The sequence below is a fragment of the Stylophora pistillata genome, chromosome 12, assembly GCF_964205215.1.
Source record: "Stylophora pistillata chromosome 12, jaStyPist1.2, whole genome shotgun sequence".
Lineage (NCBI taxonomy): Eukaryota > Metazoa > Cnidaria > Anthozoa > Scleractinia > Pocilloporidae > Stylophora > Stylophora pistillata.
This window is the reverse complement of record NC_142530.1, coordinates 29,224,067-29,236,325: the sequence shown is the minus strand read 5'-3', so window position 1 is coordinate 29,236,325 and position 12,259 is coordinate 29,224,067.

Sequence of the window (12,259 nt, the reverse complement as noted above, 5' to 3'; positions counted from 1 at the left end):
GCACTAGATAGTCCCAGGGGAGTTGGAGAGTAGGCGCGCAGCTCCTGCCAAATCACGGGAGCCGTAGTGGCACGCCTGCCAGTGAGAGGCTGTGCAGTGTGAGGCACATGTGCTAAAGAAGGCGGTGACTCTTGTACTTACTCCTGCTACTTCCACCAAACACATCACCACGCGGCTAAAATGGATTCCCGCGTGCACTAGATAGTCCCAGGGGAGTTGGGGGTTAGGCGCGCACCTCCTGCCAGTCACGGGAGCCGTGGTGGCACGCCTGCGAGTGAGAGGCTGTGCACTATGAGGCACATGTGGTAAAGAAGGTGGTGAGCCTTGTACTCACGCCTGCCACTTCCACGAAATGCATGACAACGCCACCAAAATCAAATCCCAGGTGCACTAGACCCAGGGGAACCTCGGCAATAGACGCGCAACTCCGGAAAATCACGGGCGACGGAGTGGCATGCGTGAGAGTGAGAGGCTGTGCAAGAGGAAGGGGTCAGCCTTGTACTCACGCCTGCTACTTCCACGAAACACATTCACCACGCGGCCAAAACGGATTCCCGGGTGCACTAGATAGTCCCAGGGGAGTTGGAGAGTAGGCGCGCAGCTCCTGACAAATCACGGGAGCCGTAGTGGCACGCCTGCCAGTGAGAGGCTGTGCACTGTGAGGCACATGTGCTAAAGAAGGCGGTGACTCTTGTACTTACTCCTGCTACTTCCACCAAACACATCACCACGCGGCTAAAATGGATTCCCGCGTGCACTAGATAGTCCCAGAGGAGTTGGGGGTTAGGCGCGCACCTCCTGCAAGTCACGGGAGCCGTGGTGGCACGCCTGCGAGTGAGAGGCTGTGCACTATGAGGCACATGTGGTAAAGAAGGCGGTGAGCCTTGTACTCACGCCTGCCACTTCCACGAAACGCATGACAACGCCACCAAAATCAAATCCCAGGTGCACTAGACCCAGGGGAACGTCGGCAATAGACGCGCAACTCCGGAAAATCACGGGCGACGGAGTGGCATGCGTGAGAGTGAGAGGCTGTGCAAGAGGAAGGGGTCAGCCTTGTACTCACGCCTGCTACTTCCACGAAACACATCACCACGCGAATAAAATGGATTCCCGCGTGCACTAGATAGTCCCAGGGGAGTTGGGGGCTAGGCGCGCACCTCCTGCAAGTCACGGGAGCCGTGGTGGCACGCCTGCGAGTGAGAGGCTGTGCACTATGAGGCACATGTGCTGAAGAAGGCGGTGAGCCTTGTACTGACGCCTGCCACTTCCACGAAACGCATGACAACGCCACCAAAATCAAATCCCAGGTGCACTAGACCCAGGGGAACGTCGGCAATAGACGCGCAACTCCGGAAAATCACGGGCGACGGAGTGGCATGCGTGAGAGTGAGAGGCTGTGCAAGAGGAAGGGGTCAGCCTTGTACTCACGCCTGCTACTTCCACGAAACACATCACCACGCGGCCAAAACCGATTCCCGGGTGCACTAGATAGTCCCAGGGGAGTTGGAGAGTAGGCGCGCAGCTCCTGCCAAATCACGGGAGCCGTAGTGGCACGCCTGCCAGTGAGAGGCTGTGCAGTGTGAGGCACATGTGCTAAAGAAGGCGGTGACTCTTGTACTTACTCCTGCTACTTCCACCAAACACATCACCACGCGGCTAAAATGGATTCCCGCGTGCACTAGATAGTCCCAGGGGAGTTGGGGGTTAGGCGCGCACCTCCTGCCAGTCACGGGAGCCGTGGTGGCACGCCTGCGAGTGAGAGGCTGTGCACTATGAGGCACATGTGGTAAAGAAGGTGGTGAGCCTTGTACTCACGCCTGCCACTTCCACGAAATGCATGACAACGCCACCAAAATCAAATCCCAGGTGCACTAGACCCAGGGGAACCTCGGCAATAGACGCGCAACTCCGGAAAATCACGGGCGACGGAGTGGCATGCGTGAGAGTGAGAGGCTGTGCAAGAGGAAGGGGTCAGCCTTGTACTCACGCCTGCTACTTCCACGAAACACATTCACCACGCGGCCAAAACGGATTCCCGGGTGCACTAGATAGTCCCAGGGGAGTTGGAGAGTAGGCGCGCAGCTCCTGACAAATCACGGGAGCCGTAGTGGCACGCCTGCCAGTGAGAGGCTGTGCACTGTGAGGCACATGTGCTAAAGAAGGCGGTGACTCTTGTACTTACTCCTGCTACTTCCACCAAACACATCACCACGCGGCTAAAATGGATTCCCGCGTGCACTAGATAGTCCCAGAGGAGTTGGGGGTTAGGCGCGCACCTCCTGCAAGTCACGGGAGCCGTGGTGGCACGCCTGCGAGTGAGAGGCTGTGCACTATGAGGCACATGTGGTAAAGAAGGCGGTGAGCCTTGTACTCACGCCTGCCACTTCCACGAAACGCATGACAACGCCACCAAAATCAAATCCCAGGTGCACTAGACCCAGGGGAACGTCGGCAATAGACGCGCAACTCCGGAAAATCACGGGCGACGGAGTGGCATGCGTGAGAGTGAGAGGCTGTGCAAGAGGAAGGGGTCAGCCTTGTACTCACGCCTGCTACTTCCACGAAACACATCACCACGCGAATAAAATGGATTCCCGCGTGCACTAGATAGTCCCAGGGGAGTTGGGGGCTAGGCGCGCACCTCCTGCAAGTCACGGGAGCCGTGGTGGCACGCCTGCGAGTGAGAGGCTGTGCACTATGAGGCACATGTGCTGAAGAAGGCGGTGAGCCTTGTACTGACGCCTGCCACTTCCACGAAACGCATGACAACGCCACCAAAATCAAATCCCAGGTGCACTAGACCCAGGGGAACGTCGGCAATAGACGCGCAACTCCGGAAAATCACGGGCGACGGAGTGGCATGCGTGAGAGTGAGAGGCTGTGCAAGAGGAAGGGGTCAGCCTTGTACTCACGCCTGCTACTTCCACGAAACACATCACCACGCGGCCAAAACCGATTCCCGGGTGCACTAGATAGTCCCAGGGGAGTTGGAGAGTAGGCGCGCAGCTCCTGCCAAATCACGGGAGCCGTAGTGGCACGCCTGCCAGTGAGAGGCTGTGCAGTGTGAGGCACATGTGCTAAAGAAGGCGGTGACTCTTGTACTTACTCCTGCTACTTCCACCAAACACATCACCACGCGGCTAAAATGGATTCCCGCGTGCACTAGATAGTCCCAGGGGAGTTGGGGGTTAGGCGCGCACCTCCTGCCAGTCACGGGAGCCGTGGTGGCACGCCTGCGAGTGAGAGGCTGTGCACTATGAGGCACATGTGGTAAAGAAGGTGGTGAGCCTTGTACTCACGCCTGCCACTTCCACGAAATGCATGACAACGCCACCAAAATCAAATCCCAGGTGCACTAGACCCAGGGGAACGTCGGCAATAGACGCGCAACTCCGGAAAATCACGGGCGACGGAGTGGCATGCGTGAGAGTGAGAGGCTGTGCAAGAGGAAGGGGTCAGCCTTGTACTCACGCCTGCTACTTCCACGAAACACATCACCACGCGGCCAAAACCGATTCCCGGGTGCACTAGATAGTCCCAGGGGAGTTGGAGAGTAGGCGCGCAGCTCCTGCCAAATCACGGGAGCCGTAGTGGCACGCCTGCCAGTGAGAGGCTGTGCAGTGTGAGGCACATGTGCTAAAGAAGGCGGTGACTCTTGTACTTACTCCTGCTACTTCCACCAAACACATCACCACGCGGCTAAAATGGATTCCCGCGTGCACTAGATAGTCCCAGGGGAGTTGGGGGTTAGGCGCGCACCTCCTGCCAGTCACGGGAGCCGTGGTGGCACGCCTGCGAGTGAGAGGCTGTGCACTATGAGGCACATGTGGTAAAGAAGGTGGTGAGCCTTGTACTCACGCCTGCCACTTCCACGAAATGCATGACAACGCCACCAAAATCAAATCCCAGGTGCACTAGACCCAGGGGAACCTCGGCAATAGACGCGCAACTCCGGAAAATCACGGGCGACGGAGTGGCATGCGTGAGAGTGAGAGGCTGTGCAAGAGGAAGGGGTCAGCCTTGTACTCACGCCTGCTACTTCCACGAAACACATTCACCACGCGGCCAAAACGGATTCCCGGGTGCACTAGATAGTCCCAGGGGAGTTGGAGAGTAGGCGCGCAGCTCCTGACAAATCACGGGAGCCGTAGTGGCACGCCTGCCAGTGAGAGGCTGTGCACTGTGAGGCACATGTGCTAAAGAAGGCGGTGACTCTTGTACTTACTCCTGCTACTTCCACCAAACACATCACCACGCGGCTAAAATGGATTCCCGCGTGCACTAGATAGTCCCAGAGGAGTTGGGGGTTAGGCGCGCACCTCCTGCAAGTCACGGGAGCCGTGGTGGCACGCCTGCGAGTGAGAGGCTGTGCACTATGAGGCACATGTGGTAAAGAAGGCGGTGAGCCTTGTACTCACGCCTGCCACTTCCACGAAACGCATGACAACGCCACCAAAATCAAATCCCAGGTGCACTAGACCCAGGGGAACGTCGGCAATAGACGCGCAACTCCGGAAAATCACGGGCGACGGAGTGGCATGCGTGAGAGTGAGAGGCTGTGCAAGAGGAAGGGGTCAGCCTTGTACTCACGCCTGCTACTTCCACGAAACACATCACCACGCGAATAAAATGGATTCCCGCGTGCACTAGATAGTCCCAGGGGAGTTGGGGGCTAGGCGCGCACCTCCTGCAAGTCACGGGAGCCGTGGTGGCACGCCTGCGAGTGAGAGGCTGTGCACTATGAGGCACATGTGCTGAAGAAGGCGGTGAGCCTTGTACTGACGCCTGCCACTTCCACGAAACGCATGACAACGCCACCAAAATCAAATCCCAGGTGCACTAGACCCAGGGGAACGTCGGCAATAGACGCGCAACTCCGGAAAATCACGGGCGACGGAGTGGCATGCGTGAGAGTGAGAGGCTGTGCAAGAGGAAGGGGTCAGCCTTGTACTCACGCCTGCTACTTCCACGAAACACATCACCACGCGGCCAAAACCGATTCCCGGGTGCACTAGATAGTCCCAGGGGAGTTGGAGAGTAGGCGCGCAGCTCCTGCCAAATCACGGGAGCCGTAGTGGCACGCCTGCCAGTGAGAGGCTGTGCAGTGTGAGGCACATGTGCTAAAGAAGGCGGTGACTCTTGTACTTACTCCTGCTACTTCCACCAAACACATCACCACGCGGCTAAAATGGATTCCCGCGTGCACTAGATAGTCCCAGGGGAGTTGGGGGTTAGGCGCGCACCTCCTGCCAGTCACGGGAGCCGTGGTGGCACGCCTGCGAGTGAGAGGCTGTGCACTATGAGGCACATGTGGTAAAGAAGGTGGTGAGCCTTGTACTCACGCCTGCCACTTCCACGAAATGCATGACAACGCCACCAAAATCAAATCCCAGGTGCACTAGACCCAGGGGAACCTCGGCAATAGACGCGCAACTCCGGAAAATCACGGGCGACGGAGTGGCATGCGTGAGAGTGAGAGGCTGTGCAAGAGGAAGGGGTCAGCCTTGTACTCACGCCTGCTACTTCCACGAAACACATTCACCACGCGGCCAAAACGGATTCCCGGGTGCACTAGATAGTCCCAGGGGAGTTGGAGAGTAGGCGCGCAGCTCCTGACAAATCACGGGAGCCGTAGTGGCACGCCTGCCAGTGAGAGGCTGTGCACTGTGAGGCACATGTGCTAAAGAAGGCGGTGACTCTTGTACTTACTCCTGCTACTTCCACCAAACACATCACCACGCGGCTAAAATGGATTCCCGCGTGCACTAGATAGTCCCAGAGGAGTTGGGGGTTAGGCGCGCACCTCCTGCAAGTCACGGGAGCCGTGGTGGCACGCCTGCGAGTGAGAGGCTGTGCACTATGAGGCACATGTGGTAAAGAAGGCGGTGAGCCTTGTACTCACGCCTGCCACTTCCACGAAACGCATGACAACGCCACCAAAATCAAATCCCAGGTGCACTAGACCCAGGGGAACGTCGGCAATAGACGCGCAACTCCGGAAAATCACGGGCGACGGAGTGGCATGCGTGAGAGTGAGAGGCTGTGCAAGAGGAAGGGGTCAGCCTTGTACTCACGCCTGCTACTTCCACGAAACACATCACCACGCGAATAAAATGGATTCCCGCGTGCACTAGATAGTCCCAGGGGAGTTGGGGGCTAGGCGCGCACCTCCTGCAAGTCACGGGAGCCGTGGTGGCACGCCTGCGAGTGAGAGGCTGTGCACTATGAGGCACATGTGCTGAAGAAGGCGGTGAGCCTTGTACTGACGCCTGCCACTTCCACGAAACGCATGACAACGCCACCAAAATCAAATCCCAGGTGCACTAGACCCAGGGGAACGTCGGCAATAGACGCGCAACTCCGGAAAATCACGGGCGACGGAGTGGCATGCGTGAGAGTGAGAGGCTGTGCAAGAGGAAGGGGTCAGCCTTGTACTCACGCCTGCTACTTCCACGAAACACATCACCACGCGGCCAAAACCGATTCCCGGGTGCACTAGATAGTCCCAGGGGAGTTGGAGAGTAGGCGCGCAGCTCCTGCCAAATCACGGGAGCCGTAGTGGCACGCCTGCCAGTGAGAGGCTGTGCAGTGTGAGGCACATGTGCTAAAGAAGGCGGTGACTCTTGTACTTACTCCTGCTACTTCCACCAAACACATCACCACGCGGCTAAAATGGATTCCCGCGTGCACTAGATAGTCCCAGGGGAGTTGGGGGTTAGGCGCGCACCTCCTGCCAGTCACGGGAGCCGTGGTGGCACGCCTGCGAGTGAGAGGCTGTGCACTATGAGGCACATGTGGTAAAGAAGGTGGTGAGCCTTGTACTCACGCCTGCCACTTCCACGAAATGCATGACAACGCCACCAAAATCAAATCCCAGGTGCACTAGACCCAGGGGAACCTCGGCAATAGACGCGCAACTCCGGAAAATCACGGGCGACGGAGTGGCATGCGTGAGAGTGAGAGGCTGTGCAAGAGGAAGGGGTCAGCCTTGTACTCACGCCTGCTACTTCCACGAAACACATCACCACGCGGCCAAAACCGATTCCCGGGTGCACTAGATAGTCCCAGGGGAGTTGGAGAGTAGGCGCGCAGCTCCTGCCAAATCACGGGAGCCGTAGTGGCACGCCTGCCAGTGAGAGGCTGTGCAGTGTGAGGCACATGTGCTAAAGAAGGCGGTGACTCTTGTACTTACTCCTGCTACTTCCACCAAACACATCACCACGCGGCTAAAATGGATTCCCGCGTGCACTAGATAGTCCCAGGGGAGTTGGGGGTTAGGCGCGCACCTCCTGCCAGTCACGGGAGCCGTGGTGGCACGCCTGCGAGTGAGAGGCTGTGCACTATGAGGCACATGTGGTAAAGAAGGTGGTGAGCCTTGTACTCACGCCTGCCACTTCCACGAAATGCATGACAACGCCACCAAAATCAAATCCCAGGTGCACTAGACCCAGGGGAACCTCGGCAATAGACGCGCAACTCCGGAAAATCACGGGCGACGGAGTGGCATGCGTGAGAGTGAGAGGCTGTGCAAGAGGAAGGGGTCAGCCTTGTACTCACGCCTGCTACTTCCACGAAACACATTCACCACGCGGCCAAAACGGATTCCCGGGTGCACTAGATAGTCCCAGGGGAGTTGGAGAGTAGGCGCGCAGCTCCTGACAAATCACGGGAGCCGTAGTGGCACGCCTGCCAGTGAGAGGCTGTGCACTGTGAGGCACATGTGCTAAAGAAGGCGGTGACTCTTGTACTTACTCCTGCTACTTCCACCAAACACATCACCACGCGGCTAAAATGGATTCCCGCGTGCACTAGATAGTCCCAGAGGAGTTGGGGGTTAGGCGCGCACCTCCTGCAAGTCACGGGAGCCGTGGTGGCACGCCTGCGAGTGAGAGGCTGTGCACTATGAGGCACATGTGGTAAAGAAGGCGGTGAGCCTTGTACTCACGCCTGCCACTTCCACGAAACGCATGACAACGCCACCAAAATCAAATCCCAGGTGCACTAGACCCAGGGGAACGTCGGCAATAGACGCGCAACTCCGGAAAATCACGGGCGACGGAGTGGCATGCGTGAGAGTGAGAGGCTGTGCAAGAGGAAGGGGTCAGCCTTGTACTCACGCCTGCTACTTCCACGAAACACATCACCACGCGAATAAAATGGATTCCCGCGTGCACTAGATAGTCCCAGGGGAGTTGGGGGCTAGGCGCGCACCTCCTGCAAGTCACGGGAGCCGTGGTGGCACGCCTGCGAGTGAGAGGCTGTGCACTATGAGGCACATGTGCTGAAGAAGGCGGTGAGCCTTGTACTGACGCCTGCCACTTCCACGAAACGCATGACAACGCCACCAAAATCAAATCCCAGGTGCACTAGACCCAGGGGAACGTCGGCAATAGACGCGCAACTCCGGAAAATCACGGGCGACGGAGTGGCATGCGTGAGAGTGAGAGGCTGTGCAAGAGGAAGGGGTCAGCCTTGTACTCACGCCTGCTACTTCCACGAAACACATCACCACGCGGCCAAAACCGATTCCCGGGTGCACTAGATAGTCCCAGGGGAGTTGGAGAGTAGGCGCGCAGCTCCTGCCAAATCACGGGAGCCGTAGTGGCACGCCTGCCAGTGAGAGGCTGTGCAGTGTGAGGCACATGTGCTAAAGAAGGCGGTGACTCTTGTACTTACTCCTGCTACTTCCACCAAACACATCACCACGCGGCTAAAATGGATTCCCGCGTGCACTAGATAGTCCCAGGGGAGTTGGGGGTTAGGCGCGCACCTCCTGCCAGTCACGGGAGCCGTGGTGGCACGCCTGCGAGTGAGAGGCTGTGCACTATGAGGCACATGTGGTAAAGAAGGTGGTGAGCCTTGTACTCACGCCTGCCACTTCCACGAAATGCATGACAACGCCACCAAAATCAAATCCCAGGTGCACTAGACCCAGGGGAACCTCGGCAATAGACGCGCAACTCCGGAAAATCACGGGCGACGGAGTGGCATGCGTGAGAGTGAGAGGCTGTGCAAGAGGAAGGGGTCAGCCTTGTACTCACGCCTGCTACTTCCACGAAACACATTCACCACGCGGCCAAAACGGATTCCCGGGTGCACTAGATAGTCCCAGGGGAGTTGGAGAGTAGGCGCGCAGCTCCTGACAAATCACGGGAGCCGTAGTGGCACGCCTGCCAGTGAGAGGCTGTGCACTGTGAGGCACATGTGCTAAAGAAGGCGGTGACTCTTGTACTTACTCCTGCTACTTCCACCAAACACATCACCACGCGGCTAAAATGGATTCCCGCGTGCACTAGATAGTCCCAGAGGAGTTGGGGGTTAGGCGCGCACCTCCTGCAAGTCACGGGAGCCGTGGTGGCACGCCTGCGAGTGAGAGGCTGTGCACTATGAGGCACATGTGGTAAAGAAGGCGGTGAGCCTTGTACTCACGCCTGCCACTTCCACGAAACGCATGACAACGCCACCAAAATCAAATCCCAGGTGCACTAGACCCAGGGGAACGTCGGCAATAGACGCGCAACTCCGGAAAATCACGGGCGACGGAGTGGCATGCGTGAGAGTGAGAGGCTGTGCAAGAGGAAGGGGTCAGCCTTGTACTCACGCCTGCTACTTCCACGAAACACATCACCACGCGAATAAAATGGATTCCCGCGTGCACTAGATAGTCCCAGGGGAGTTGGGGGCTAGGCGCGCACCTCCTGCAAGTCACGGGAGCCGTGGTGGCACGCCTGCGAGTGAGAGGCTGTGCACTATGAGGCACATGTGCTGAAGAAGGCGGTGAGCCTTGTACTGACGCCTGCCACTTCCACGAAACGCATGACAACGCCACCAAAATCAAATCCCAGGTGCACTAGACCCAGGGGAACGTCGGCAATAGAGGCGCAACTCCGGAAAATCACGGGCGACGGAGTGGCATGCGTGAGAGTGAGAGGCTGTGCAAGAGGAAGGGGTCAGCCTTGTACTCACGCCTGCTACTTCCACGAAACACATCACCACGCGGCCAAAACCGATTCCCGGGTGCACTAGATAGTCCCAGGGGAGTTGGAGAGTAGGCGCGCAGCTCCTGCCAAATCACGGGAGCCGTAGTGGCACGCCTGCCAGTGAGAGGCTGTGCAGTGTGAGGCACATGTGCTAAAGAAGGCGGTGACTCTTGTACTTACTCCTGCTACTTCCACCAAACACATCACCACGCGGCTAAAATGGATTCCCGCGTGCACTAGATAGTCCCAGGGGAGTTGGGGGTTAGGCGCGCACCTCCTGCCAGTCACGGGAGCCGTGGTGGCACGCCTGCGAGTGAGAGGCTGTGCACTATGAGGCACATGTGGTAAAGAAGGTGGTGAGCCTTGTACTCACGCCTGCCACTTCCACGAAATGCATGACAACGCCACCAAAATCAAATCCCAGGTGCACTAGACCCAGGGGAACCTCGGCAATAGACGCGCAACTCCGGAAAATCACGGGCGACGGAGTGGCATGCGTGAGAGTGAGAGGCTGTGCAAGAGGAAGGGGTCAGCCTTGTACTCACGCCTGCTACTTCCACGAAACACATTCACCACGCGGCCAAAACGGATTCCCGGGTGCACTAGATAGTCCCAGGGGAGTTGGAGAGTAGGCGCGCAGCTCCTGACAAATCACGGGAGCCGTAGTGGCACGCCTGCCAGTGAGAGGCTGTGCACTGTGAGGCACATGTGCTAAAGAAGGCGGTGACTCTTGTACTTACTCCTGCTACTTCCACCAAACACATCACCACGCGGCTAAAATGGATTCCCGCGTGCACTAGATAGTCCCAGAGGAGTTGGGGGTTAGGCGCGCACCTCCTGCAAGTCACGGGAGCCGTGGTGGCACGCCTGCGAGTGAGAGGCTGTGCACTATGAGGCACATGTGGTAAAGAAGGCGGTGAGCCTTGTACTCACGCCTGCCACTTCCACGAAACGCATGACAACGCCACCAAAATCAAATCCCAGGTGCACTAGACCCAGGGGAACGTCGGCAATAGACGCGCAACTCCGGAAAATCACGGGCGACGGAGTGGCATGCGTGAGAGTGAGAGGCTGTGCAAGAGGAAGGGGTCAGCCTTGTACTCACGCCTGCTACTTCCACGAAACACATCACCACGCGAATAAAATGGATTCTTGCGTGCACTAGATAGTCCCAGGGGAGTTGGGGGCTAGGCGCGCACCTCCTGCAAGTCACGGGAGCCGTGGTGGCACGCCTGCGAGTGAGAGGCTGTGCACTATGAGGCACATGTGCTGAAGAAGGCGGTGAGCCTTGTACTGACGCCTGCCACTTCCACGAAACGCATGACAACGCCACCAAAATCAAATCCCAGGTGCACTAGACCCAGGGGAACGTCGGCAATAGACGCGCAACTCCGGAAAATCACGGGCGACGGAGTGGCATGCGTGAGAGTGAGAGGCTGTGCAAGAGGAAGGGGTCAGCCTTGTACTCACGCCTGCTACTTCCACGAAACACATCACCACGCGGCCAAAACCGATTCCCGGGTGCACTAGATAGTCCCAGGGGAGTTGGAGAGTAGGCGCGCAGCTCCTGCCAAATCACGGGAGCCGTAGTGGCACGCCTGCCAGTGAGAGGCTGTGCAGTGTGAGGCACATGTGCTAAAGAAGGCGGTGACTCTTGTACTTACTCCTGCTACTTCCACCAAACACATCACCACGCGGCTAAAATGGATTCCCGCGTGCACTAGATAGTCCCAGGGGAGTTGGGGGTTAGGCGCGCACCTCCTGCCAGTCACGGGAGCCGTGGTGGCACGCCTGCGAGTGAGAGGCTGTGCACTATGAGGCACATGTGGTAAAGAAGGTGGTGAGCCTTGTACTCACGCCTGCCACTTCCACGAAATGCATGACAACGCCACCAAAATCAAATCCCAGGTGCACTAGACCCAGGGGAACGTCGGCAATAGACGCGCAACTCCGGAAAATCACGGGCGACGGAGTGGCATGCGTGAGAGTGAGAGGCTGTGCAAGAGGAAGGGGTCAGCCTTGTACTCACGCCTGCTACTTCCACGAAACACATCACCACGCGGCCAAAACCGATTCCCGGGTGCACTAGATAGTCCCAGGGGAGTTGGAGAGTAGGCGCGCAGCTCCTGCCAAATCACGGGAGCCGTAGTGGCACGCCTGCCAGTGAGAGGCTGTGCAGTGTGAGGCACATGTGCTAAAGAAGGCGGTGACTCTTGTACTTACTCCTGCTACTTCCACCAAACACATCACCACGCGGCTAAAATGGATTCCCGCGT